Genomic DNA, 26,868 nt, shown 5'->3' on the forward strand with positions numbered 1-26,868 from the left:
TCAGTAAGGAATCATTTAGAAGAATACCATTTATTATATCTTTTTCTGCACATTTTCTATATTTCCCTTCAGATCTATCATGCGAGCACACAGTCATTTTTGGTGTAGCCCGCGACCCGGTGTTTCACACTGCCGAGCAGCGAAGAAAAAAGCGCGTTCCGCAGACTAAGCAAATGGCGTATTCTCGAGTTTCATTCTCCCGTGTTTGACTCAAGTAGTTATGTGAACTTCATACAGTCAAATTTATTGATGACAATAAAAAAAAATATTTTATTGCTCCCTGAAGACTTGAAAACATAAATAAAGAGCCAATCACTCTAAAGATATACATCATAAGTAAATGCGCGTCCAAATTATCTGATATATGCTCTGCAAATCTTTCGGCGTTTTTATTCTCGATGGGCAGGTCTATAAGTGATTTGGAAGAACCTTAAACAAATGTTTTATTTTGAAGCTTATTTAAATAACATGTGTTCCTGGCGCATATTCAACCTCTCGAACATATAGAAGTCTGTTGCTCCTTTTATATGATGAACAATAATTTTATGTGTCTGTGGGCTAGATGAAAACAAAGGACACAGTGGCGCGTGGCGGAACTATGACGATTGCGCATGCAGACCGCCAGAAAGTGACCAATTAAGTAGCTGTAATATCGGGCAGAGTATTGAATACTACTTTGTCTTATTTAACAAAAAATATAAAAAATAGCAGGGTGATGTTTATTTGCAAATTGAATTGACCGGCATCTTGAGAAGAACAAACCTCAAACGCCAAGCAATGCCGAAAATGTTTACTTTGGTACTCGCTATTCTAGGCCAGATCCGATCTGAGTGCGAAGGTAATTCTTTTCTGCATGATTCTTCGCCTGCATCACGGTGCTGAGTGTAAACAATATTGATGAGGAAAGCAAGCGTTGTGATTGCTGCTCAGTGTTTCTGTAAAAGGTAGACTGAAAGGGTTTGTCCTAAAACTCTTCTGGCATTTTGAAAATATTCATCATATATATATATTGTAAAACGAATTTTGTAAACTAGATTTCAGGATATAAATGGTGAGGACGTGCCCATTTCATGATTTTATGCACTGTAATTGATTCCTAGGTTCACGATCACAGCAGGCAGCAGGATTGGACTCTTAATACTGCGACGCAAAGATGTAGCATTAACGGGTATTTTAGGCGACTTACCCAACTGATAACCATTAGATTCAGGTAAATTATATGCGACTGAGATAAAAAGGAATAGATTTTGAGTCATATATGTTGATCTAGCTTCCTTTTACTGTTTCATCGAAATTAAATAACGCAGTTTATTTTTGCACCTGAAAATAATAGTGGATCCTACAAATGATAAATAGCTATATAGATACCTGTTTCGCTGTTGAAATAGTGCCTATTGCCAAAGAAACCCGAAAAATATATTCACCGTTTTGCGGTTCGAACCGGTTCGAACCGTTATTTTTTGCTCGCTGGAACTGAACCGGAGCTGAACCGAAAGCCGTGAACCCGAACCGGAACCGAACCGATAAAAATTTCGGTTCGACACCCTGGACAACGGTGCTCGGCCTTTCTGCAATAGCAGAGCGTTCAACCGACCCCATCTATTTAACATATCAAAACATTTGAAAAGTACTTTTTGTTATTTTGGAGAAATTATTTTTTAAATAGGAGGCAGAACGGCATCACCTCCAGGCGTCCACCTCGTCATGAATGAAATAACGCAAAACAACCAGGAAGGATGGACGAGGTAGGCAGGAAGGGCGCTAACTGACATTTTAATACAGTCTATAAAGAAGGAGAAGAAAGAAGTTACTGATGGTTGTTGCTTAAAAGAAAGAAAAGTACACCCTCAAAGTTGTTATACGTAAAACTTTTAAAATGAAATATATATGAAAAAGGAGAGTTGCTGATGATATCTTTGAGCGGTAAAAAAAAAAACAGTAAGAAGAAAAGAGAAAGAAAGAAGCAATAATTTTGAAACAAAAAATTAGAAAATTGCCAAGGTAGACGATCTGAAATCGTAGATGATAAAAAGAAAAAAGATGAGGTTTGAACCAAAAAGGAACATAACTTTGCAGGCTGAATACTTGTCGTCAAGTCATAAGATTGAGGTAGTAAAGTTCCTTTTGAGATAAAACGGTCGATGGGACGCTGATGCACACCGCCCCACGAGACACAATAGTTTGAGCTTCGTACAACTCGCGTGTTCTTTCGGATTTCGGTTTGGCTAAACATTGCTGAGCACATACAGTCCCTTGCATGTATTAAAAGATGGCCGGCTGGTGACGATCTCAAGGCTATGGCATGTTCTCGTAAGTGGTCATTGATGCATCGGCCTGTTTGTCCCACATATATTTTGCCGCAGGTGGAAGGTATTTCGTACACCACTCCTCGTTGGCAGTCGATGTATGGCTCCTGATGTTTTACTTTGCACTCAGATTGCTGTGGTTGGAGATGGTTAATTCTCGGACACAGCCGCCTAAGTTTATCTGGTGCAGGGAGTGCCACTTGGACTTGATATTTAGAAGCAATCTTTTTTAAGTTGTGTGTAATTTGATGAATGTATGGCAGCACTGCTGGTCGTTGGTTCTTCTCTCGTGTGCGCTCTCGTTGTCCACTGTTGGTGAGTAATGATTCGGCGACTTCAAACAAAATCAAACTCGGGAACCCAGATCTGTTGAGGCGCTGCACTTGAGCTTGAAAACTCTCAGCCGCGGAATGTGTGCACGACTTTTTTAAGGCTGCACTTATTGTGCTTTTGACAATTCCTCTCTTGATGATTTTTGAGTGAGCTGAGTCGTATTAAAGCAGGCCTTTTTTGGTTTGGTGCATATTTCCAGCCAGTGTGCTTGTCTTTGAACATCAGATCAAGATCTAAAAATTGAAGGCTTAAATTCATTGGAGACTCATGGGTGAAATTGAGCCCTTGCCCTTCGTTCAAGAAAGTGGATCTGATGGTGCGGATTGTCTGAGCTTCATTTAACATGGCTCTCTTTGAAAGAAGCACTAGATAATCTGTATTATTTGTATCATCTAGACTGTATTAAATGTCAGTTGTCAGTTAGCGCCCTTCCTGTCAACCTCGTCCTTCTTTCCTTGTTGTTTTGCGCTATTTTATTCATCGGCGAATCAGCCCATGCTCTTGGGTCGCGAGCACACAGCCACGCGCGGATTATCGTTAATCGATTGGCCGCAGAGAATAAAGGTGCCTTAGCTAAAGGTACCTTTACGGTCGTGTGAATGGGGTATTACAGGCATGCCGAAGCCCCGCGTGCCCCCCCCCCCCCCCCCCCCCCCAATCGTCCGTGCGCTCTTCCTCGTCCTTTAATTTTCAACAAGCGGTGTAAGTACTACAGCCCCTGTTTCGGAGAGTCAACGCTGATCCAGCACTCGAGCCCAAAAGACCGACCCCACCTGTGTGTTTTGTTACGCGGCCGCTGCAGGCATGGATCATGGTATACCATGATCCATGCCTGCAGCGGCCGCGTAACAAAACACACAGGTGGGGTCGGTCTTTTGGGCACGAGTGCTGGATCAGCGTTGACTCTCCGAAACAGGGGCTGTAGTACTTACACCGCTTGTTGAAAATTAAAGGAATTAAAGCACTAGATTTCATAATCTATAGATTATGAAATCTAGTGCCACTAAATAAGCTACGCTTCAGAGTAACGACATTTGCCCATCTTGTCGCTTAAAATATGGTTGCCAGTTATTAAAGCTTTATCTGAAATTACAGGAAACGATTTTCCGTCCTCCACAAATGTCTAAACAGTTATCGACAGAGCAAAGAAATACTACATGAGTTTCCTAACACCGACTCCAGTGCTGAAGATGCGCACTTTTGAATCATGACTATCGTCAGTTCCGTCTGCTCTACACAGTCACCAAGATGGCGTCGCCTACAACAATATCGGAGAACAGAGTGCCGATACTCCAAGCAAGGCGCATTTAGTGGCTCTATTGACAACTGTAGTCGTTCTGCACGCGCGACCTCTGCGCTGGAGCTCTGCACGAGCCGAGCAAGACGGCACGAGCCATCTCGTGCCCGTCCCCTGTGAACTATAGACCTTTTCTGCAAGTGCGCCGCCATCTTGAATTGACGTCACTTCCAGTATGGGCGAAAACAGTGTTTTGCCTTTGCCACGTCAATAGAAGGCATTTAGGATATAAGCGTAACCTTCACTCATTCTCGTTTTGCCTCCCCTTTATTTTTTTACTATTTGCAGGTTGAAACATTGGATTATTTTTTCGTCGCCCATACCGGATACGCCTGTTAGGTGGCTGGGGACGAGAGTACGCAGCGTGCGACGCGACTGGCGCGCCGCCGCGCGGCCGGTAGCGAAGGTAGGCAGTGAGAACCCCGGAGAAAACGAAACCGAAACCACGCCGCGTACGTTGGTACGCATTGAAGTCGGAGTGGTGCGGTTGCGCTGGGTTCACAGCATGAAGTGCTGCCTGTGCTGCGTCATTAAGTGCTTCAACAGTTATGCGTCGTATCTCGTGGAGACGAAGTTTCACAGTTTTTCACCTCGCCGATGTTTTCTGGGACAGCGACAACGATGGAGCCGTGCCGTACGACGCGAGAAATTTGGTCTCCCGATCATGTCTGCCACTGTGTCATCACGGCTGACATATTCTACACTGCCGCTTTGCGCTCTGCGTTTGTTTTCGTACAAGTAACGCCTACATGTGTAAGCGCCGATGGGACGAACTGAACTGCCATCCCACACTCGCGGGTATGAAGTGTATGAAGTGAAACTCGGAACCACTGGAGAATCGACGTTTGAGTATGGAAGTTTATGTGGTGTGCTTTCTTTCTGGATCAGCCTCCTTTTGGATGTGCAAACGCTGACACCCTGAGTTCTGTAGACAACATTTTTTTTTCTCGGCTTTAGAGCCACCTATCGCAAAGTGGTTCGAACTGGAAGTACCGTCCACTGGTCCCTTTTTACCTGTAAAGTGTGCTCCTCCCACGATGAGTGGTATTATCTTGACAGCCTTTGACGGTCAAAACTGGTTCCCATTTAGTTACGCCGCCCAAACTAAATTTCTACCTGGTTTCGCTATGCCAACTCTTTTTGTTATAATAAGTGTTGTGCCAAGTGACGGTCATGTCAAAGTACCTGTGCCCCGAAAATCAGCACCTCACACAACAGGTTATTACACAACAGCTGACCGCAAAAGCCCTTGGCGGCCAAACCGTGTGTTGGCCGACAGCTTTGTTTTCTCTGCTTTGGAACCACCTTTCGTAAAGTTGTTTCAATTAGAAGTACAGTCCACCAGTCCCTTCCTACCTGCAAGTCTCCGCCTGCCAAAATCAGTAGTATTCTCTTGACAGCCTTTTCATGGTCAAAACCGGTTCCCATTGAGTTACGCCGCCCAAACCAAATTTTCACCTGGTTTCCCTATGCCACCTTTTTCTTTTTGTATAATAAGTGCTGTGTCATGTTACTGTCAAGTCCAGGCACCTGTTTGCCCAAATCTGCACTTTGCACAGCCCGCTATAACACAACATTTTGGGTCCAATATTGGATATCCCGTACTGCTTTATTTCTTCATTCGTTAGCAACATAACTTTCACACCTGCTGTCTTAAAGAAACTTGGCACTCTTCGTGCACAAACTTAGTGAACACCTCACTCGCCTCCAAATATCATCGTACCAGCAGTCCTAGGTTTACAGCGACGAGCGAAATAAATTTCCCACTCAGAGCAATTATGGTGGCGGCCGTTTTGTTTTTCGGAAAATCGCTCCAACTCCTTTTTCGGCCGCAACTAGAGAAATTACCCCTAATAACGACTCAAACTCAATATATAAGAAGTGGAGAACAGCTAAATGCCCTTCTGCCCGAGCACTCATGCAACGTCACCCTCAACTTATCGGCTCAAAAAGCAAAAGTTTCGCCCGTGCGCGCTTCCGCCGCCACAGCTTGGCATGCGAAAGGGCGCCGCAGGCTGCTAAATGCGCCTCACAGTCGAACGCCAGCTCCTCCGCTAGCGGCGCGGCGCGCGTTTTTCACAGCGCCCCCTATAGTTCCCGCACGGAGTGTCACGCATGCATGGAACGCTTAGTGAGATGGTTCTATCCGTGCCCGGCGTTTGCGTCTTTATGTTATCTTGTAGGTGCAGCCTTCTGGCCTTGTTATCTGGTGTTGGCACGGCCAGGGACGCTGGAACCAGGGTCTAGGGGCCAGCGCCTTCCCACCCCCTAGTATTCTTATGGGGGGACTTGGCCCCATATAAAAATGTTTGGAATGCAGACACCTGGCGGCTCGTCAGATCAAGCCAGGCACCAGGCGCTTGTCAAACGACGTAGAGAAAGGAAAAAAAGAACCCACGAGGATAGTATACAAAACTCAAATTGTAAAATCTGGAAAAAAATTTTTTTTTATATATATCTAGAGTTTTTCTAGACAATAAAAAGGAAGAGAAATATATATATACTTGGCAGCAGCCCCGGCGTCGCAGGGCGCGGCCACGTTTGTGCCCTTGCTTCATACGATTACGTTACCTGACCTCGTTATGCAAGAAGCTAGTTATAGACGCTTTAAAAACGCGCCAGATTACAGCCATTTCTGACCTTGTCTTGTTTGACCGAGATACCGATCCACTGAAACGGGCGTTGACGTGCCCCCACAAAGGCCAATGCTGGAGAGTAGGACACAATAGAATATAAAATGGGTATAATAAAAATAATAATAAAGAAAACGAAATAAAATAATAAAAAAAAAACGGAAGCTCTGTTATGGCGGCGCCCATGCACAGCTGCTTAAAAGTGTCTATACTATCATTGCACCGTGCATGGGATGCTTCTGCGCCAACTTTGAACGATAAATTTCAGCTCTGACATTAACTTCAACCTCAATTTTACGTTACACGAAACAATATTCTTTGACATAACGCTGTCCGAAGCGAGGAAATACAGACAAAGCGAGAGTTTTCTAGCACGAATCAACGTAAATCAACAAAATTGGAGCCGCGTTTCAGTCTGAAGGGATGCCCAAACAGGATACTTCAGAGCGCGTGAAGCGCCACTTGACCTCCATATCAAAGTCAGAACGTATTTTGTTTGGACATCCACCAGGCAAACGGCACGGCTTTCCTCCTTGCATGGCTTTTTTTTCTTTGACGTCTCTGCTCGTCAGGCTTGACGTCAAACGCGATCTGCCAATGGTGTGACTGTCCATCTTGTCTGCCTCGCCTTCGTATCCTTCCTTTTCCCGTTTTCGGGACTTCAACAGCAGCGGAGGCCTCGAGCGATTCATCGACAACCAACAGAGCGTGTCAGCGTCTGTCCGGACGCGAGTGATAAACATGTTCTAGGCCAGTGGTTCTCAATTGGGGATCCGCAAAACCCTGCCGCACTAGAGTGCGTTGTAACTCAACAAGGTAGAACGAGGAAAAGGAAGGCCAGGGAGGAGAAAGCAGACAGAACGCTAGAGGGAGGAGGAGGTTTCCCCCGCTCCTCTCCATCGTTCCGCCTGCTTTTTCCTCCCCGGCCTTCCTTTCCCTCGCCCTACTTTCTTGAGTAGCGACGGACTATAGTAAAACGCAATTAAAGTTGTACTTTTTTTTTTCAGATTGAGGAGGAGCGATTAAATTTTTGAGTGAGTTTTTTCGAGTGTATGTGTCACCGAGTGAAGTCTACTTCACACTAGCCGTTAGTTATATCCATTTACTAAATCATTGTGATAACCTGTAGCATTCACTTCCCCTCACCTCGAACGGGGTCCTCCATCATCTCCGCCGATCCACACCGGGTGCACCAACCATCAATGGTTCAGAACCACTGCTCTGGGCTTTTGTGATGGACAGAAGCGGATGTTGGGGAGGTAAACTTTCGCCACGGTATAAGAAAACACGGACGAGTTGTGCTGCTTCCAACTTTCTGAAGTCTGCTGTTTGGATGTACAGTACAGCCCTTGTGAGAAATGCCAGCTAGAAGACAAGGCCAGCGCATGACATCGTGGCTAGTGGTCCCGCGCTGAAACTCGGCGACAGTGAATGGCAGACGCGTCGGTCTTGGCGTTGCGCTCGCTGTGACGATGTTGACACAACCTAGGTGGCGCTGCGGGAATCCGCTTGTGATGGACGTCTGGAGACCTCTAGGTGCTGTGGGCTGTTTTTGGTTTCGATCTGGCTTTCATTCCTTCAGAACAACTGCGCATAGCCTGATTCGTGGGCGGAACTGTTGCCCTTCTTGCAGAACAATAGCCTGCTTCTCGCGTGTGCGTGTGTCTCGCCTTGTGAAGCGCCTCCTCTGACATCTACATCAGCATGGACTTATCGCCCGACAGAGCAACTCTCCTGGGAGAAACCCGTCTGGTTAACCCCCGTTCTTTCCCCCCTTGACTAGTTCTCTGAAGGCCTTCTATTTGTCCGCGTGTGCGTGATCATTCCGTTGGCCTTTCGCTGAAATAAATAAATGTAACCAAGGACGAATATAATGGGCAAATGATAGCCTAAACGTCGTGGCCGCTCCGAGGCGGGTCTGCGAAGCGATGCCGGCCGCTATTTCGGAGCCGGTCGGAACCGGTCCAGCCTGGGCTGCCGCTCTTGTCCTCGTTTCTTGCGCTGCGCCGAGTGTCTGGCCCGGAACGTTTGACGGGGCGACGACCCACACTTTCCCACTCTGCACTCCGGACGCTCCGTTCTGACCACGTTCGGGTGGAAGACGACGTTGCAACGCTCAATCGGAACACCCGCCCGCTTCACACGGTACCATCCGCAACGTGAGTAGGGACTTCACTATTTCCCGTGTACGCTCATGTGGTCGCTGGATCTAAGCGCGTGCGATCTCGTCTCCTTCGTCCGTCATAACTCCGGCGTAGAGGAAGAGGAAGTCCGTGACGGGACCGTGGCGGTTCCTCTCGGTATTATGCCGCAAAACATTTGTAGACGTCATCGCTCTTTCGTATTTTTTAAGAATTTCTGTCTGTACCTAAATAATGTACTATGTTGATACACGCAAAATCGTGAGACTCACTTTAAAATTAGTTATAAATACTATCCCTTCAAAGATGCCGCGGTTCCAAGTATGTAAGGTTAAGTAATCTGCAAAGTCATGAGAAGGTGGCTGTAAGCTGACAGCGATACGGAAGTTGGATGCCCCCCCTACCAATCAACCGTCAGCCATTCACCGCTTGAGTGTGGGTGTGTACCGGCATATGGTGCAGAGTTGTTTTTAAGGCACCCTCAACAGCCTTACAAGTTATAACACGTGACCGCCTCCTAACCAGTCACGCGTGGTTGACAGGCAGCCGTTGGTCCAGCAGGAATGTAGCCTCGGAGCATAGGGCATCTGGCAAATCTGTGACGTCATGAATCGCTATACCGTACCAATGACGCCTAGAAGAAAAGGCCAGTGCGTGACGTCATCATCGGTGGATCCCCTCCCCCTTTTTTTCTTGACGCCTCGAAAAAAAAAAATGGGAGGGATGGGGAGGCGATCCACCGATGATGGCGTCACGCGCAGGCCTTGTCTTCTCGTCGCCCGTTGAGGCAGACCAAGTTCTAGGCTGTGTAACACATACACACACAACCCCATTTCGACGCCTTCGATTACGAGGTATTTTATCTATGCAGTTTCGTGCAATAAGGGGGGCACTTTATCGAATGCTGTTTCATTAAACAAGTGGACATTTCATTGAACGCCATTTCTTCGAATAAGGAAGCTCGTTATTTAACGCCGTTTCATTCGATAAGAAAATACTTCTTCGAACGCAGTTTTATTTTGCGCGGGGACATTTCTTCGAACTCACTTTCATCGAATAAGTGGAACGCCGTTTCATTCAATAAGGAAACGTTTTCTCTAAGACAGTTTTATTGTAGGAAGGCATTTGGTCAAACTAGGTTTAAATGAAAACATTTTTTTCGGAGGTTTCTTTGTTTTTAGATAGGTCTCATATCTACATGTACTTAAAATGTCCTTTATTTACTTTTTTTTTTTGTGCGGGGACGTGTTTATAGATGTGAAGCGCGTATCCTCAGCGTTGGTGAAGCCCATCCGGAGAAACCCAAGCAAAACAAGCGGCGCACTTTGGGCTCTCATGCCGAGGCAACGAGGTAACCCGGATAAGATATTTGGAACGATAGGCTATCTTTAGCTGAGCTATTACACGAACGTGTGCAGTTGTGTACGGGACACCGGAAGACGTAATTTATGTTTTCTTCAATGAGGAGCTCTTTTCGGTCGATGACAAGAAGACAAGTGCGTATGATTATATATTTTATCATTCGCGGCTGCCCTTGACTTCTTTAAAAAAAAGTTATCTCCAGTAGGTCGTTTATACCAGGAGAGATGTAAAGACCGCAAGCTGCCAACAGTGAAACTGTGACGAATGTGCGTAATCAGCATACGGAGCTTTTGCGATCCGTTGCAATACCTCCGATATTAGAGAGTTTGAAGGAACCGTCTTTGCACATCCGATAGGGTGCGATGCGCCGTCCGGTACGAACTGCGCATGCGCTACCGCAGAAGACTCGCGCATGCGCAGTTTGTACCGGAGGGGCCATCGTACCGTATCGGACGTGCAAAAACGGTTCCCTAAAACTCTCTGATAATACCCGATAACGATCCGACGTATGCGCGAAGCCGGCGGCGGAATGGGGTATCGTTACCGGTACTAGACAATGTACTAAAACTCTTTAATAACACGGTAAAAGCGGCAGAAAAGAGCTTGATTTGTCTTGCCTCTAGCGCGAGCTTCATGCCCTCCACAACTCTTCTGCGCCTCGTGCACCGGCCTTGAGCCCGCGCGCGCAGCCAAAGCACGGCGGAAGGTGTGAAGCGCCTGTTGGAAGTTCGGCGTTCCAAAGCCCTATAGCGTCCTCTATACTCACAAAGCCTGGCAGTTTGACGACGGAGTCATACAGTGCCCGGACGCAGATTTGGAGCGCGAAGATCTGATAGCACAGAGCATCAAAGAGCCATTTCTCGGGGAACCTTGACGTGAGCGCACAGCTTTTTCAGCGGCGCGTGGACCATAAACACACTTGTTCGCTCGGGACAAGTGTGTTTCGGCGTCTCGCCGCAGCGGGGCGACAGTCACGTGGCTCTCCTCTCATCCGTCGTGTGCCGCTCCACCTTTTACATTTCGGCGGCCGCTACTCCTGGCGATCTGCACGCTTTGTCAGTATATAGGAGGCTACTTCCAAAGACACGCCCTGTTTTTTTCATTCTGTTAGTGATTGTAGCGTTCCAAGCATCGGCACACCTGTCAGCTCTGTTTCGCAACTGTCGCTAAAGAAAAACTTTTCTGATTCGTGAAAATATAACATAGACTGGACGCAGACTTCTGCCCGTTGCTTGAAAAAAAAATGTAAAAGATCTTACAGTTACAGATTAGCAAGCCTCAAATATACTGGATTAAATTACTTTCGCTGAAAAGTAGCGGGTTACTTTACTCGTTACGTTACAAATTACTTTCACGCTACTTTAGGAACGATTTGATGTTTTCAAATATGTTCTGCAACACGACTTTCCATTTCTCATAACCTCGCATTATGGTAGTCTATGTGAAAATAAAATATTGTATTTAATAAAAAGAACGAAGGTGCACTCCGTTGATCGGTCAGCTGAGAAGGCAGCGAAAGCTGCGACCACACCCGCCATCCCGCTAGCTTACGGCAACCGGAAATGATGCCCGGAATTCTGCAGACAAAGCTAGTGGTGCGCATGCTCAGTAGCATGCAGTGTCTGCCTCCGCTAAAGAGATCAAGAAGACAACTCCTACTTAGTGTTGTCCTCTTGATCTGCGTTTGTGCCTCGCACGTTTTTCGAGTGGTTCTCGTGACCTATCGACGAAAAAGCGTGTTTTCTTTTCGGTTATTCTCCTCTTCACAATGTTTTCTATTTTGTTAAACTTGCAATCTTCATGCTGATTAAATGGCCGCTCAGTTTATATTGCTCATATTGCTCCAGTTTATGTATTATGTTCATATTAAAAAAACAGTAATTAAAGTAATTCGTTACAATTATTTTGCAACAAAAGTACATTAAAAATTACTGCATTAAAAAAGGAGTTGAACGTGGTTTTGCCGACTCAGAGACTCTCCCTCTCCTTCTCGCATCTTGCTCCAGCCCGCTGTCAGTCACGCCGACGCTGCGATGTTCGCTTCTGCCCTTTCGACGCTCATCCTTTCTTCGGTTGCTGGCACAAGGTCGCTGATGAAACCTTTGTTTTCAGTTTATACTCTCGTCTATCCTCTTTCTTCCGCGAAATTTATGGTGAAGGTGCGGGGTAACTTTTTATGTCATTTTACTCGAACGCCCCCGAGGATCCGCCGTATGCCAGATCGATCTCAAGCCCCGGAGAACTTCTTCGTCTGGAGCCAGACAAACCCCGAGCAAGCCGCCGTACTCAAGACCAGCCGTCGGAATTCGGTCCATTGGTGAAACATCCAGGAAAAAAGTCGACGTACCCGGAGATTTTTCCGCAGCGCCAGCCGACCGAAACACCTGTTTTCGCATCCTCTGTCGCTTTTCTGCCCGTCGCACCTCGTACCCCGACGCCCTTCCACGACGACCTCCACGGGGACATCGACAGCTGTACGCAGCAGTATGAGCGAGTTGGCCGTCACAATGGATGGACGCCGGAGCAATGCCTGCAAAGCGACTCGTACAGTCTTTTTCAAAAGTTTAGAGTCCACCGCGCGAGTGGCTGGAACGGGCTCGTTCCCGTGCATCGGCGCTCTTATCGTCGACGCTCGCTGGTTGCGAGATTTTTGACAGTGAGGGGGAACCTCGCTTTCGCAATTTTGCGCCATTTTTTTTATCAAGGTGAGCGCGACGCGAAAGCAGAGTTCCTCCTCGCTCTAAAAATATTTCGCAGCCAGAGAGCGCCACGACAAGAGCGCCGCTGCACGGAAGCGAGCCCGCTTCGGCCACGCGCGCTGTGGTCAGTAGTCTTTTGAGAAATACTGTACCTGGAATGAAATCTACGAGGCGACGATGACCACCTGGGATGCATGCTAATATGAAATCCGCCGAGCGTTTGCGACCCAGCTCCAACGAGAACGCTATGAGGAGCTCCTACAGGCAAGGGTTTAAGGCCCCAACGTGAGCTTTGTCAGCTTCGTTGATGTGCTTCGACTCGGCAACCGAGCGGATACCGAATCTCCTGAAATGAAGAACCTGACGATTCTCATGCAAGGGGTCAAAAGAAGCACCCTTGGGGGTGTTGTGCGCAGATATCGAACGTGCCCTGCAGGGGCACGAGCCCCGCACCACCAGCGACTACGTGGCGTCACTGCAGCCCCTTCGTCAAGCTACTACCTTGGCTATATCATGACAGTCGATAGGATTCGTGAGAAAGTAGGACTGGCCCAAGCTTCCAAAGTCCGTTCATCTGTACACACGATCGCGTCATGAGTGCCAACGACGCCAGAAACCGCCGACGAAGTCGGAAGGACTCATCCAGCCGATTGCTCCTCGACTTCACCGTTCCAGCAGATTGGAATGGATTTTATTTATTTATTTAATCGCTTACCCACAGCGCCAGATGGCATTACAAGTCGGGGGGGGGGGGGGGGGGGGTATACACCAAGTGATACATTAAAGCAATATGAAGAAACGTAACAAAAACGCACATGCATACACTTTGAAGAACAAAAAGAGGATATACTGGAAACAAGAGAAACCTTCTCACAATGCAGGAAAAAGGCGTCATTGTCTAAAATGTCTAGAACCTGCGAAAACAATTGGTTTGATTTGTTAATGGTTTTGGGGAAGAAAATGATTCAAACGTGTTTGTATGTTACATCTGCATTCTCGGATCTTTAGTTCATGAGCGACACGATGAGATATGTTATCCGGGGAGAACATGTAGTTTTCACTGTGTGTATCAACCCTACAGTAATAGACGTTTTTAAATAGTTTTGACCGTAGTTTCTTCTTGTTTCACTGATGGATTCTCTACCTAAGGATTGCTGCATACTTGTCATGCTAACTTGCCTGCTGTAATTTCCAGAGACGTACCTAGCTGCTAAGTTTTGAACTCTTTCAAGTTTATTTCTCTCGATAGCTGTTGGTGGGTCCCAAACTGTACAAGCATACTCGAGAACGGATCTTGGAAAACATATGTGTACGATTTTTACTAGGTTTAGTTTCATATTCCATTCTTGGCACCTGTATCCTGAGCAGGTCGCGTTGTAATTTATTGCAGTCCTCCAAACTTCTAATGTCTCGATACACGACACAGTCATCTGCCAACACTCTAAAGGCGCGTTCACACTCTTGCAACCGAGTACGACCGAGAAAGACTTCTTGGGACCGGATGCACTGAGCGGAGCTGGTCCTAAGAGATCGCAAGAGGCTTAAAAACCGGTTTGGTCTCTCTCGGTCGCACTCGGTTGCAAGAGTGTGAACGGGCCTTTATATGAGAAGTAATATTTCCTGAAACGTCATTTATATAAACTAAGAACCAGCAGTGGGCCCAGAACCGCCCCCCTCTGGGCCGCCCGACGTCACATCAATAGTTTGAGGTGCACCTCCATTTGCGACTACATATTGAGACCTTAAATTCAACTTTTTTGAATCCACTGAACTACGCGGGAGTTAATATTAAAGCAATGTAGTTGACGGACGAGCAAATTACGGTGTACGACGTCAAAAGCCTTTTCAAAATCTATGAATGCACATACTATGCAACTTCGCTGATCCAACTTTTCAATTACTTGATGAACAGTTTTGTTAGTTGGGTAACACGTGATACTCCTTGCCAAAAACCATGCTGGTTTGGATTAAACAATGCGTGCGCGTTGATGTGTTTTATCACGCTTGTATATAAAGTATGTTTCAAGGTCTTAGAAAGAATACTTGTTAAAGAGATGGACCGGGAATTAGAAACAAGCTCCCTATAGGTCCAGATTTGTGTACAGGGGCAACACAAGCTATATCTTCCAGTCGCTGCGAAGGCCACATATACTCAATGATTTAGCGAACAACGCCTTCAAAAAGGGTGAAACGGACCGTACATGCAACTTTATGGATACAACCTGGCAAGCCGTCCGGTCATCCCGCCGTGGTTGCACCCAAGCACTGTAGTGGCATTGCGATTCTATGCTCGTCAATTACCACCTCCCCCATGGTTTCAATATTCATTCTGGATGGGCTTGATTGATTAGAATTTACCGTGTTAGGAGAAAAAACTGAACCAAAAAAGTCGTTTAGGCAGTTTGCTGGTGCAAGGCTATTTTTTTTTTTCGAACCGCCGTTATATGAAAATGGTGGGGCACATACTTTGTATTTTCAATTTGTTTAAAAAACCTTCGGAACTCTATGGTTTTTTTTTTTTTTTAAATCGCGGTGGGAATTACTTTAGAAATTTAGTTCTTGCTTCACCCATTGCTCTTTTAAATTCTTTGTTGATAGCCTGTAGTTTCGCTGCACACTCTGGAGATGAATTGTTTTTAAAATGAGTAAACACCCTCTGTCTCCTCTTTCTAAGTGCCCGTAACTCCTTACTGAACCACGGTTTAACATTTGCGCGTCTTGCTGTTAGTAACCAAGACGGAACAAAGCGGTCTCGCTGCTTAAGAAATTTTTGATTTGAAAAGTAACCTTAGATCGTTAACACTAAGATAATTTAAAATTTTTTTAAATTCCTGCAAATCTTCGTCTAGGGTAAAACATATATCCCCAGTATTTACAGTGGCGTAATTGTACTATTTCCGGCCAGTGGTTGGCTGAATTTTTTCGTACGATACATTCATTTCACGAACAACGACGTGGTAGTCACTTATTTTAGGTAGAATCAAGTGTGACTTTTCGGCGTGGTTGGTTCGTTAAAACTACGTGTAAAATATTGCTTCCTCTCGTTAGTTCTTCTACAATTTGTGAGAGCGCAGATGTGCACGTCGAGTTTATAATTTCCCGTCCTACTCCAGATACCAGACTAAACTGCAGCATATAAGGATTCCAAGAAACCTCAGGTATATTAAAATCACCACCTATAACAAGACAGTCCGTCTGAATCGTTTCTACTTTTTCAGAAAGTTCAATGATGACATCAGCAGAGCTTCCAGGCGGTTTATAAGAAAGACAGAGCGATAGTGATTTCCAGGCAGCTTCGCACGACCTAATAGTGATGTCAAGGGAAGAGGAATAGACAGTATTATCTACCAGTATAAAAACGTTCCCATCATGATGGTTCCTGTCGTTTCTGTAACACGTGTAGTTGCTTGGAAATACCTAGTCATCACTAATGCTATTACTATATTGCCATAATTCAGTAGCAAGAACCCCGGTAGGCTTCACAACAAATTACTGAAATCATTTACTTTATTTTTAACGCTCTGGTAGTTCACGATAAAAAAAGATATGCTTGAAGTCGAGCAGCATTTTTCCTGTCGAGTAGTCTGAACAACTTGATCATGTGCTTCGTCATTTACGTATCTTGTATCGCTTAAGTACAGTGCATATTATATCGAAGGTTTACACTAGTATTATCATCACGGTGATCTTTCCCCAGGTCCCAAATTGTTTTCTTTTATTTCGGACCGACCCTGAAAAATCTTCCGAGATGCTAATTGTAGTACCTTTTAGTTTCTTTGCGTTTGACAAGACAGATTGTTTTTCTTCGAAAGATGCAAAGTTTGTGATAAGTGATCGAGTTTTGCCAACACAGTGTCTACCAAGTATATGCGCTCTTTCAATTTGGACCATTCCCAATTTGGACGACAGGAAACCGATGGATAATCGTGGCGACAGATTAGTGAGTTTTAGTATTGCGTATACGAGCGAATCAAGCGCTTAGCGTTTGCGTTAGCGTTGCGTTCTCCACGCTGTGCAGTTTGGGCTCCGCGCACGCGCAGTCTGGAACACGCAACGTTAACGCAAACGCACAGCGCTTGATTCGCTCGTATACGCAATACTTAAGCTCAATATTATCTTACGCGATACGCCGAAACGAAAGCCCTTGCGTATGGGACTGCGGTGCAAGTCGCCAAGTTTTTTTGTGGAGTCTTTCTCAGTCACGGAGCGCCGGAAATCTTAATTGCAGACAGAAGAACATCATTTTTTTTTTAGTTCTTTTTTAGCGCCGCTGACGCTAAAAGATTCTTCTGCTCAGCTACACCAGACATCTTCGAACCACTGCTTCTACCCGCGAACCAACGGGCTGACGGAGCGACTAAACAAGACCATCGCCGACATGATGTCAGTGAACTAGTAGCACGTCGATGTAGAGCACAAGACGGCGGGCAAGGTGTTGCCCTACGTCACGTTTGCCTACAACACGGCGGTTCAGTAGACTACCGAAATGTGACATCATTTTAGCTGGTGCATGGAGAAAGCTGACGACGATGATTTACTGAATGCTGCATCACGAGCCTGTTGACAACGGGAGAGGCGATGCCCAGATACTCACTCAACGGGCAGAAGAGGTCGGCCAGTTCGCCCGACTTCGGATTCGAGACCAACAACGTATCGACGCTGGCCTGTAGAACCTGCGCCATCCTGACGTTCATTTTTAGGCTGGAGACAGAGTGTGGATGGTGGACACCTATTCGTCACCATGGTCTCAGCGAGAAACTACTAAATTGGTGGTAGGAGAAATAATATTGTAAACACTGAGGGCTACATAAGTGGGCCCAACGGCTTCCCCCCCCCCCCCCCCCCCCCCCCTCCCATCTAAAGAGGAGAGCTACAAGCATCATCATCATTCTCATTGTGCAGCAACGACGCGAAGAAGCACAGGTTGTCCGCTCTCAAGAAAGCCGCGAGATGCGTTTGCTGACTCGTGGTACAGGCTGAAGGGACTCATCATCTTTTCCCTCGGTCTGTCGCGCCACCGCTACAGTGTCCGTGGAGGTCCTCCGACGATCAGGCTAGATCGAAAGGTCAGCCTCAGGGAGGTCTGCGGACGGTGTTCATCCTTCGGCGTTGACCCCGTGGGAACGTACGTTGATAACGAGACAGACTGCCTCGTTTCTGCGTCCAAGCGCCTCCGTCGTCACTCCTGTGAACCCTGTGGGCAGCAGGTTCATAGCCCGGCCAACCCGAATATGGGCGGAATCATGGTTTTCGACATTTAAAGCGGTGAGGGTACCTGCGCTGCAAGGCATGGCCTGGTAACCAACGTGTACTGCGAATTTAGCGGTTGGGATAGCGATTTTTGGGCTGAATGGTCGCGTAAAACTATCGTTTTAAAGTACATTATGGAGACGCCAATCCAAGAAGACATCTTCACGGAGTATCTCGAAATTTTCTTGGGCGCACATTCAAGCGACCTTCTTTGGTATATGTGCATATCTTCTTTAGACAACTGCTTCTTATCAGCGCATGCTTGTTGTCCAGCACAAAGCACAAAGCAGACGGTTGTAAGCGAATCGAGCGTTGCGAAAGCATTTCATTCTGAAGAAAAAGGTATGCTTTGAGTCCAAGGTGTTCCAATGAATGAAATTGAACTTACGGTAACTTGTGTGTTTTATCATGCTCTCCAGTATAAACCTCTATACCACCCTTTATACGAGCTTTATGGTTCCAGCTTTTCAGAGTTTATCTTTGTCGACATTCGGAGGGTCATTCTTAGAGTTTAATTTTTATCGCCAATTCGGCGTTTATCGAAGTTTCAATTGATTAAATTTCAAGTTCTCGGTATGACGGTGTTTACCCTAGATTGATCTTAAAATATTAATGCTTTGAACTAACGAATGAGCAGAAAAATGAATTCAGAGCGCATCAATGATGTTAAGTTTAATTTAAATTTTGAGCAATATTTGCAAACCAAGAAATTTTTCTTCGATATGTATCTGCGTCAAAAAAAAAAAAAAAACATACATTGATGAAATATGTTTCATTTCGGGCACGAATAATTTTGTACTATAGAAATGAGATAACTTCAGTACTCCTATACCGACTGAAACGAAATCGTTTTAAATATCGAAATGTCAACATTTATCATCGAAACAAATTTAAAAAGATATCCTGAGCCTTACTTGGTCCTATTCTTAAGATGTTTAACTTCACGTTAACTTCGTCGATATTTTATAAATTTATAGACTCGCCGAGTCATTCGCACATTTATTGAAAGAAAAATTGGCAAAATAATTTCTGGGCAGCTCATTTCTGCGCCGTCATAATCGAATAGGAAGGCAACCGGAAGGTCGGTGGGAGTCAGGAATCGTTCGCTCCCGTTGAAGCTGCGACTCGAAGCACTGAAGTTCAATCGGTTGCATGGCACTTTGTTGATCTTGTCAGCGGGCTCGCTAATTGTTCAGTGTCGTATCTTCATTTCCAGTCATGCGAAGATGTGGGCGCCAGTGAAAAGTCACACAAACCGTTCGCGCCGTTATAAAAAGTGGTCTAACTTCCATCAAAGGGAAGTGATGTGGCGACTCATATGACTACCTTTGATTATCTCTTTTTCTCAATAATGGTCTGCTAAACTTAACGGGCTATGGGTCACGTCTTGGTGCCACTTTCAGTCACGTGGTCACGTAACAGGTGCCACTATACGAATGACGTTACCCCAGGACCGGCGTCAGGCCATGTCAGGTCGCGTAACGGAACGGTTTCACGTGACTCACAGTGCGAGGTCGTGGTGGCAGGTGATGTCACGGCGTCACATGACACAGTACCATGAGACGTGACAACGCGTGACACCGCATTCGGCACCTCAATACCGCAGAAAAGCGTGAGATCACGTGATGTCAAGCTGCCTTGATGTGTGCATACATGTATAAAGTCCGTTAACCCTTGAGCTGAGACTATAAGCTCTACCTTGAGTGCGAGCTCGCTGACTTTCGCAGTGCTTTGGTTGCGCATTCCTGCGCGTTCACACCTGTGTGAGCAAGGGCAAAAAGATCGCGCTGAAGGCGGAGCTTCTAGTCTTAGCTTGAAGAAAAAGTGAAGCGGTTCTGTATTTGAGCAAAAACACCTAAATCGTCTGCATTTGGCCTACAGGGTCACAATTATTAAGATTTTTTTTTTTTTAATATTGTGCACGGAAGCTGCAAAAATATCATTTTCAAAGTACCGCTGAAGAAACGCCTTTTTTCCGGAGCGTGAAGTCATAAAATGGGTTTTTGGAATCTCCGCTCTGACGCACCTTCAGTGGCTATCAAAGCGATGCACGCGCATTCTCGCTATTTTCATAAAGGTCAGAAAACGACGTCACGTCTGGAGTCAGTGCGGAGGAATATACCTGGCAAAGGCTGCAATTCCACACGCGTTCCACACGAACGACACGGGCCTGGCGGCTGAAATGTCATTTTATGTCGTAACGACTGATCGGAGGCTTTTTGGGTTTTCTCGCGTTAGTTACATCTTCGGGGAAAACGAACGTGATCTATAGCGATTCATAATATAAACATACTCTAAAATTTACCTCTAGCTTTTTATGTTTTCAGAAATCTCTTCCGCATATTGTATTTTTTTCTTTTTTTTTTTTCATGAGAAGGCGAACGCGCGCACTATGTTAAACTTCACTTACAGCATGGTTTACTGTTTTGGTGCTTCGCAAGCGAAAAATTGTCGATTATTGGCTACTAAATAGAACAACGAAGCAACGATCCTTTAGTCGATGGACTTCCCAGAACGGAGGTAACAATTTCGCGACGCAATTTATTAGAACTTGAATGTTATTGGAACGGCCCAAATTGCTTCCGGACTCATGAGAGGAGACCGAGAGAATGCCGCTCAAGATTCACGCTTCTGTTTCCGACCCACCGCGTCGTCAGATCACTTCGTCCTCCGTCAGCGGAACCGGTACGCCGGAGGACATCCGACCACTTTGTTGGTGCATTTTTCAAGGAGCGTATGTATACATGTATCATGAACGGCTTTCTCGAGAATCCCGGTGCGAAATTTCTCTCGCGAAGAAAGCAAGGAGTTGCAATTCTTCCGTGGACACGAAGCCCTCAGTTGCGAAATGCAAGCCGACATTCAAAGCGTCGGCTTTCTTCGCTTGCTCCAGTGGTTAAACCAGGGTGGCCCCGTACTTCTGCGGAAAGCTCACGGTCTTCGCTCCAGTGAACTTCTTCGAGGTGAGATATGCAATGTCAGGGAAGAGATATGTTGCGCATGTCGTCGAATGGCTGCCCCCTTTCCTCGTTCGAGAGGAAGGACACGTAATGTAGGGCGGCGTTTACTCGTAAGGTCGAATATTCCGGTTTCTGAATCATTCAGTTTGGAAGGTTTGTCTGCGTTACGGGGCACTAGTGATTTTTATGCGTGTATTTTGGTACGTTCTCGTGTCCTCGGGGATCGTTTATGTCTTGTCCTTCCAATATTCGTTTAATCACACCGACTCTTCCTTATAATCGGCATCTATAACAACAATGGTATTGCTCGTTTTGAATTTCGTCCGAATATGTTCGAATACATATTGCCTAGGTACAAAGAACCAACTGCTCCGCTTCGTGGAAAGGAATCATTTGTTTTTTGTTATACGAGGGTTGATAGGAGATTTTTCCGCCGGTACAGCTTGTTTGCGAACATGTTTCTTTGTCCACGGTTAATAATATTTCTACGTAAAAAAAAAAAAGGGTTTTTATTATGTGCGAGCGTGTGATTTCTCCGAGCAGAAGTTGTCCTATGTTCGTCTATGTTAGCGCCGAGATGTTTCGTTGGCGCTCTGTTACGGACTCTTTCCGTGAGCCTCACCGTGACGTCACGAGTTGTGATCCTGGCGACTTATGATCAGCTGCGAACGACAAGTTCGATAATGCTCGTAAAAAGCACGGTGGAAACGTGGAGTCATCACGTTGTTAGAACAACACCGTCAAGTTGACAGTGTGGAATTGCTCTTATATCCGTGAATGAAAGCAGAATCGATTCCACTAAAGACGTCGTAGTGAGCGTTTGACCAAGCGTGGAACGTGGACCGCAATGGCACTTTGGTCGCCGCCGATAGTAATCGACATAGAGGGCGAAGCGAAAACCGCGCAACTTATAGACGCTTTGCAGCGGCTGTGCATGGGCACCGCCATAACTGACCTTCAGTTTTTGTTTCCCCTTACTACGCTTACTTCACTTCATCATTACCATAGCAGGCCAGGTTATTGCGATCTTAGATATTATTCTGTCTCTCCCCCCGCATTGGCTTTTTGTGGAGGCTCGTCCACACCCATTTCAGTGACTCGGTATCTCGGTAAAACAAGAGAAGGTCAGCAATGGCGGCGATATTCTGGCGCGTGTGTAAAGCGTCTATAGCTCTCGCTCCGTAGCCGATATGAAGGCCGAACAACAAACCACGAGCCAAGAAGCCTGAACATAGTACTTATGCCACGCGTGTTTTGAAGTTGTGATGGTTATATTGTTTTCAGTTATGCGGAGAGCAAGTCGTCTGCTCCTTGCGCAGGAGTGGCGGTGACGTCAGAACGACGCCGAGCTCTGGTTGGCTGAATGAAAAAAAAATAGTGGGTAGACCTCTATGCTAAATGTCTTGAGGTCTACGTACTATTTCTTTCAATCAGCCAAACAGTGCTCGGCGGCGTTCTGACGTAAGCGCCACTCCTGAGCAAGAAGCAGACAACTTGCTCTCTGCATTGACTTATAAAGATTGAAGTAAGACCAACCTTTACTCTTCCTGGAGGCGTTCGTCGCTCGGAGGATGGTGGAATATTTGTAATTTTTATCGGCGAATGTAGCGATATCACGGACTGGCCAATGATAACCAGAAGGTCGGCGCTGGCCACGTCGACTGCTCCGCTTATCTTGGTGGCGGCTTAAGAGCTCAGTAGATGCTGGGCATCCGGTGCGAGCTAATTGATGCATTTGATAACACTTCGTCCCTGGCGCTGCCGAAGCGTGGCGCGAAGCCACGAGGTAGAGTATACGCGCTTTGCAGGAGCTGTGCATGGGCGCCGCCATAAGCGACCTTCGGTTGTTTTTTGCGTGAAACGATCTTTGGCTAGTTGCTCCGGATTTTGTGAGGCCGTGGCCTGTGACGTCACATGACGTCAGAATGTCATCGCAATATTAGACGTCACGTGACCTTTCTTCAATTCAGTTTCGCCCGCTAAATTTAGCGGGGAAAGTGACGTCACGTAACCTGATGTCGCGTGACCTATACGCCAATTTAGTTTCTCTTCTAAACTTAGCGGGAAAATTAACGTCGCGTGACATACAAAACGCATCAGCTTCCCCACTAAATTTGGAGTGGAAAATGGACGTCACGTGACCTGATGTCACTTGGGGTGTTGAATCCGTGGCCTGTGACGTCACATGACCTAACAATGACGTCACATCTTATGACGTTACTTGACCTATGTACCCAATTCAGTTTCTCCGCTAAACTAAGCGGGGAAATTGACGTCACGTGACCTGATATCACGTTACCTATACACCAATTCCACTTCCCCGCTAAATTTAGGGAGAAAATTAAGGTGACACGCGTGCGTTAAATTATCCGACGTAATGCGCCGCGAACGTAGGCGTCTGGGGTATCGCTAAACGTTTCTGATGCAAGGACAATTCATATATCCAGCACAACTGCCTAGTATTTCGACATAATTTTTTTTTAAATTTCCTCTTATTCCGTTTACTTCACTTCATCATTATTCTAACATGCTCGGTCATTGTCATTTTAGATATTACAGGCCCCTTTAGGAAATTCAAGGGCCGATTACTAGAAGGTCGGAGAACCCCTGCACAATGGCGGAACAACTGACGTCGTGAGACGTGCAAGTCATTCCATAAAGGCTCTCTCATAGTAGTGTGTGTGTGTGTGTGTGTGTGTGTGTGTGTTGTAAGTGGAGATTAGCAAACACGGTGTAGGGCGGCGGACACCGATACTGATTGGTCGCAGATATCGAGTTCCTGCTCGCCGGCCCCTGCACAATGGCGGAACAACTGACGTCGTGAGACGTGCAAGTCATTCCATAAAGGCTCTCTCACACACGCGTGTGCGCACACGCGTGTGCGCACACGCGCGTGTGCGCGCGCGCACACGGGCGTGTGCGCACACGTGTGCGCACGCGCGAACGCGCGCGCGTTTGTGCGCGCGTTTGTGCGCGCGTTCGTGCGCGCGTTTGTGCGCGCGTTTGTGCGCGCGTTTGTGCGCGCGTTTGTGCGCGCGTTTGTGCGCGCGTTTGTGCGCGCGTTCGTGCGCGCGTTCGTGCGCGCGTTCGTGCGCGCGTTCGTGCGCGCGTTCGTGCGCGCGTTCGTGCGCGCGTTCGTGCGCGCGTTCGTGCGCGCGTTCGTGCGCGCGTTCGCGCGCGCGTTCTGTGCGCGCGTTCTGTGCGCGCGTTCTGTGCGCGCGTTCTGTGCGCGCGTTCTGTGCGCGCGTTCTGTGCGCGCGTTCTGTGCGCGCGTTCTGTGCGCGCGTTCTGTGCGCGCGTTCTGTGCGCGCGTTCTGTGCGCGCGTTCTGTGCGCGCGTTCTGTGCGCGCGTTCTGTGCGCGCGTTCTGTGCGCGCGTTCGTGCGCGCGTGTGTGTGTGTGTGTGTGTGTGTGTGTGTGTGTGTGTGTGTGTGTGTGTGTGTGTGTGTGTGTGTGTGTGTGTGTTGTAAGTGGAGATTAGCAAACACGGTGTAGGGCGGCGGACACCGATACTGATTGGTCGCAGATATCGAGTTCCTGCTCGCCGGCCGATGGAACGCGCACCTTCTGCGCTACGCTGGGTTCGGTGTGCCCAACGTCAGAGTGGCCAAGGCTAGGAGCCGACGAGCCAATCAAACAGCGTCGAAAGTCCAACGTCACTGCGGTCATCACAATTTTGTGTGGGTGTGTTTGTTCTTCTATACTCCAACCCAGGCACGTAGCCAGGATTTGTTACGGGGGGGGGGGGGGGGGGGGGGGGGGGGGCCGCCCATGACAAAATGCTGTATGAGGGGGAGGGGGGGAGAGGAGGTCCCAGCAAAATGGAAGATTTCGGGGGGGGGGGAGCCCGGGCCCCATGCCCCCCCCCCCCCCCCCCCCTTGGCTACGTGCCTGCTCCAACCAGACGCATAAAGTGTGCCGTTACATTGCGACTTTAGTCCGCCATTGTGCGGAGGTTCCATAGCTGCCGAGAGTGGGCAGTATTTCGAACGAGGTGTATCGTGTGCTTCTCCCCAGCATTGACCTTCGTGGAGACTCGTCACCGCCCTTTCCAGTGGCTCAGTATCTCAGTAAGACGAGAGAAGGTCAGCAATTGCGGTTGTCATCTAGCGCGCGTGTAAAGCGTCTATATTACCGATTTGCACGTCGCACCAACTATCGAGTCACTGGACATCCTACGGGATCCTCGCAACACCGACCGTTCCATAGGAAGATCTCCATGCACTGCACTAACCCGCGGAGCACCCGGATATATCCAATCGGATCGACGTGCGGAGGAAGGTCGGCGAGTCAGGAAGCCGAAAGATATGGTTGCGACCCGAGTACGAACCCCGCAACGCCAGAGTGCGCGTGACGTGAACTCGCGAGAGATCCGTGTCATGCTGGTGCAAAGCTGAATTACGTCGGCGTAAACGTTCGGACCGGCCTCGCCGGTCGCCCACTTCCTTCCAGGGGCGTTAGACTCCCTGTGCGAAAGCGAGCACGTGCACACGTTTAGAGAGCAATAAACTTTAAGAAATGCCTGCGCGTCTACATACCCGCAAAGCACTCGAAGAGCCCATCTTTGCGATCTACGAAATTAGCTCGGCGAATGATGAGGCGCAACATCTGTTTGGTCCTTAAAATGGAGTCTGCGCTGTGGCATTAGAGAATGCAAAGCGTCATGCTCGCATTGCGTGATGCCACAGCCCAGACTTCATTTTTAGGTCTAAGCAGATGTTGCGCCTCGTGATTCGCTTAGCTGATTTCGTAGATCGCAGAGGTTGGCTCTTCGAGTGCTTTGCGGGTAAGTAGACGCGCAGACATCTTTTAGAGTGTAAAGGATGCACTGGTGCTCAACAAGGTTTAAAAAATAACATTATCATAGTTTGTGGAGTGAGAACTTCGCTACATGAGCCGAAAACTAGATGGCACTGGAAGGACGTGCATGCCCTTGTTACACTTTAGCGTAAAGCCGAACAACTGAGCAGAGGTTATGCAAAAGATAGCATGTATGCAAGAAACATGCGGGAATATTTGGGGTGAATTCCATATATTTTAAATAAACAGTTTTCAAGAAAACAAATGTGTGGCATTACGTTCTAAGCAACCCTCTTAATTGATATTTTTTGACTGGAAGTATGTTCAAGCATGGCAGATTGAGTCTTTATTCTGGGAATAACAAAGAAGAAGCCGGCGAACTCGTGAACCTTGAACATATTTAACACACGAGACTAAGAACAAAATGTAGACAACACACTCGAACCTCTGTGTGTTTGTAGTCACCTTTTTGTTCCTAGTCTTTGATGTTCAAGATGCTTCCATCTGCTTCAATCTTCTCGTTCACCGAAAGCAGTGGAAAAAGAATTCTCTACAAATTTAATTATATTCTAGAGTGCACATACGCATTATTTTTTGGTGGAGGAGAGAAACGGAGTGCAGCGGTAGTATTTGCTCGAAGGGCCACCAGTTCTTGCTCGTGTTTAGCCTGATGTCTTTCTTGCTTGGTGATTATTGGGTGGTTTCAATTGAAATCGAACACGCGTGTCGGTGTCGGTATTTTGATTTGCCTCAAATAAATCCACAGGGTGTATTTTTCAAGCTTTACAGATTTGTTTTAAAAAAAGCCGTGAAAGCTACACTTATGCAGGTCAGTTATACGACCAGGGGGACATAGTATAGGGGCTAATCGTAAAGATCAATCGGCTCATTAAGTAAAACTTGTTAATTAACTTTTCAATTAGTGAAAATCGATATATCTTTTCGATTAGAAACTTACTGAGCGCCATCGAAACCACTAAGTCAGTAATTTTCAGAAAGACTTTGAGCGCGTGAGATGCGTAGCAGTGCGCTAAATTTACCACCCGTGAGGCAGGAGCGAGGCTACTGATGCGATAAGGTGCCCGCGT

General features: G+C 46.9%; 1 protein-coding gene across 3 annotated transcripts in view; it reads left to right on the top strand.

Moving 5' to 3' along the window:
- LOC8037504 (cytosolic 10-formyltetrahydrofolate dehydrogenase) overlaps window positions 1-26,868 on the top strand; it is a 241,410-nt gene that overhangs the window by 108,344 nt on the left and 106,198 nt on the right. The window contains exon 1 of one of the 3 annotated variants that reach the window (XM_042286779.1): window positions 9,996-10,061. The exons of 1 other annotated variant lie outside the window; for it this stretch is intronic. The gene's annotated coding sequence lies outside the window, so the exon portion shown is untranslated. Of the gene's footprint in view, window positions 1-9,995; window positions 10,062-10,135; window positions 10,207-26,868 lie in introns of those variants that run through there. One more of the 3 variants, XM_042286778.1, reaches the window with a different exon arrangement.

The sequence above is a fragment of the Ixodes scapularis genome, unplaced genomic scaffold (assembly GCF_016920785.2).
Source record: "Ixodes scapularis isolate PalLabHiFi unplaced genomic scaffold, ASM1692078v2 PGA_scaffold8__174_contigs__length_109621045, whole genome shotgun sequence".
Classification (NCBI taxonomy): domain Eukaryota; kingdom Metazoa; phylum Arthropoda; class Arachnida; order Ixodida; family Ixodidae; genus Ixodes; species Ixodes scapularis.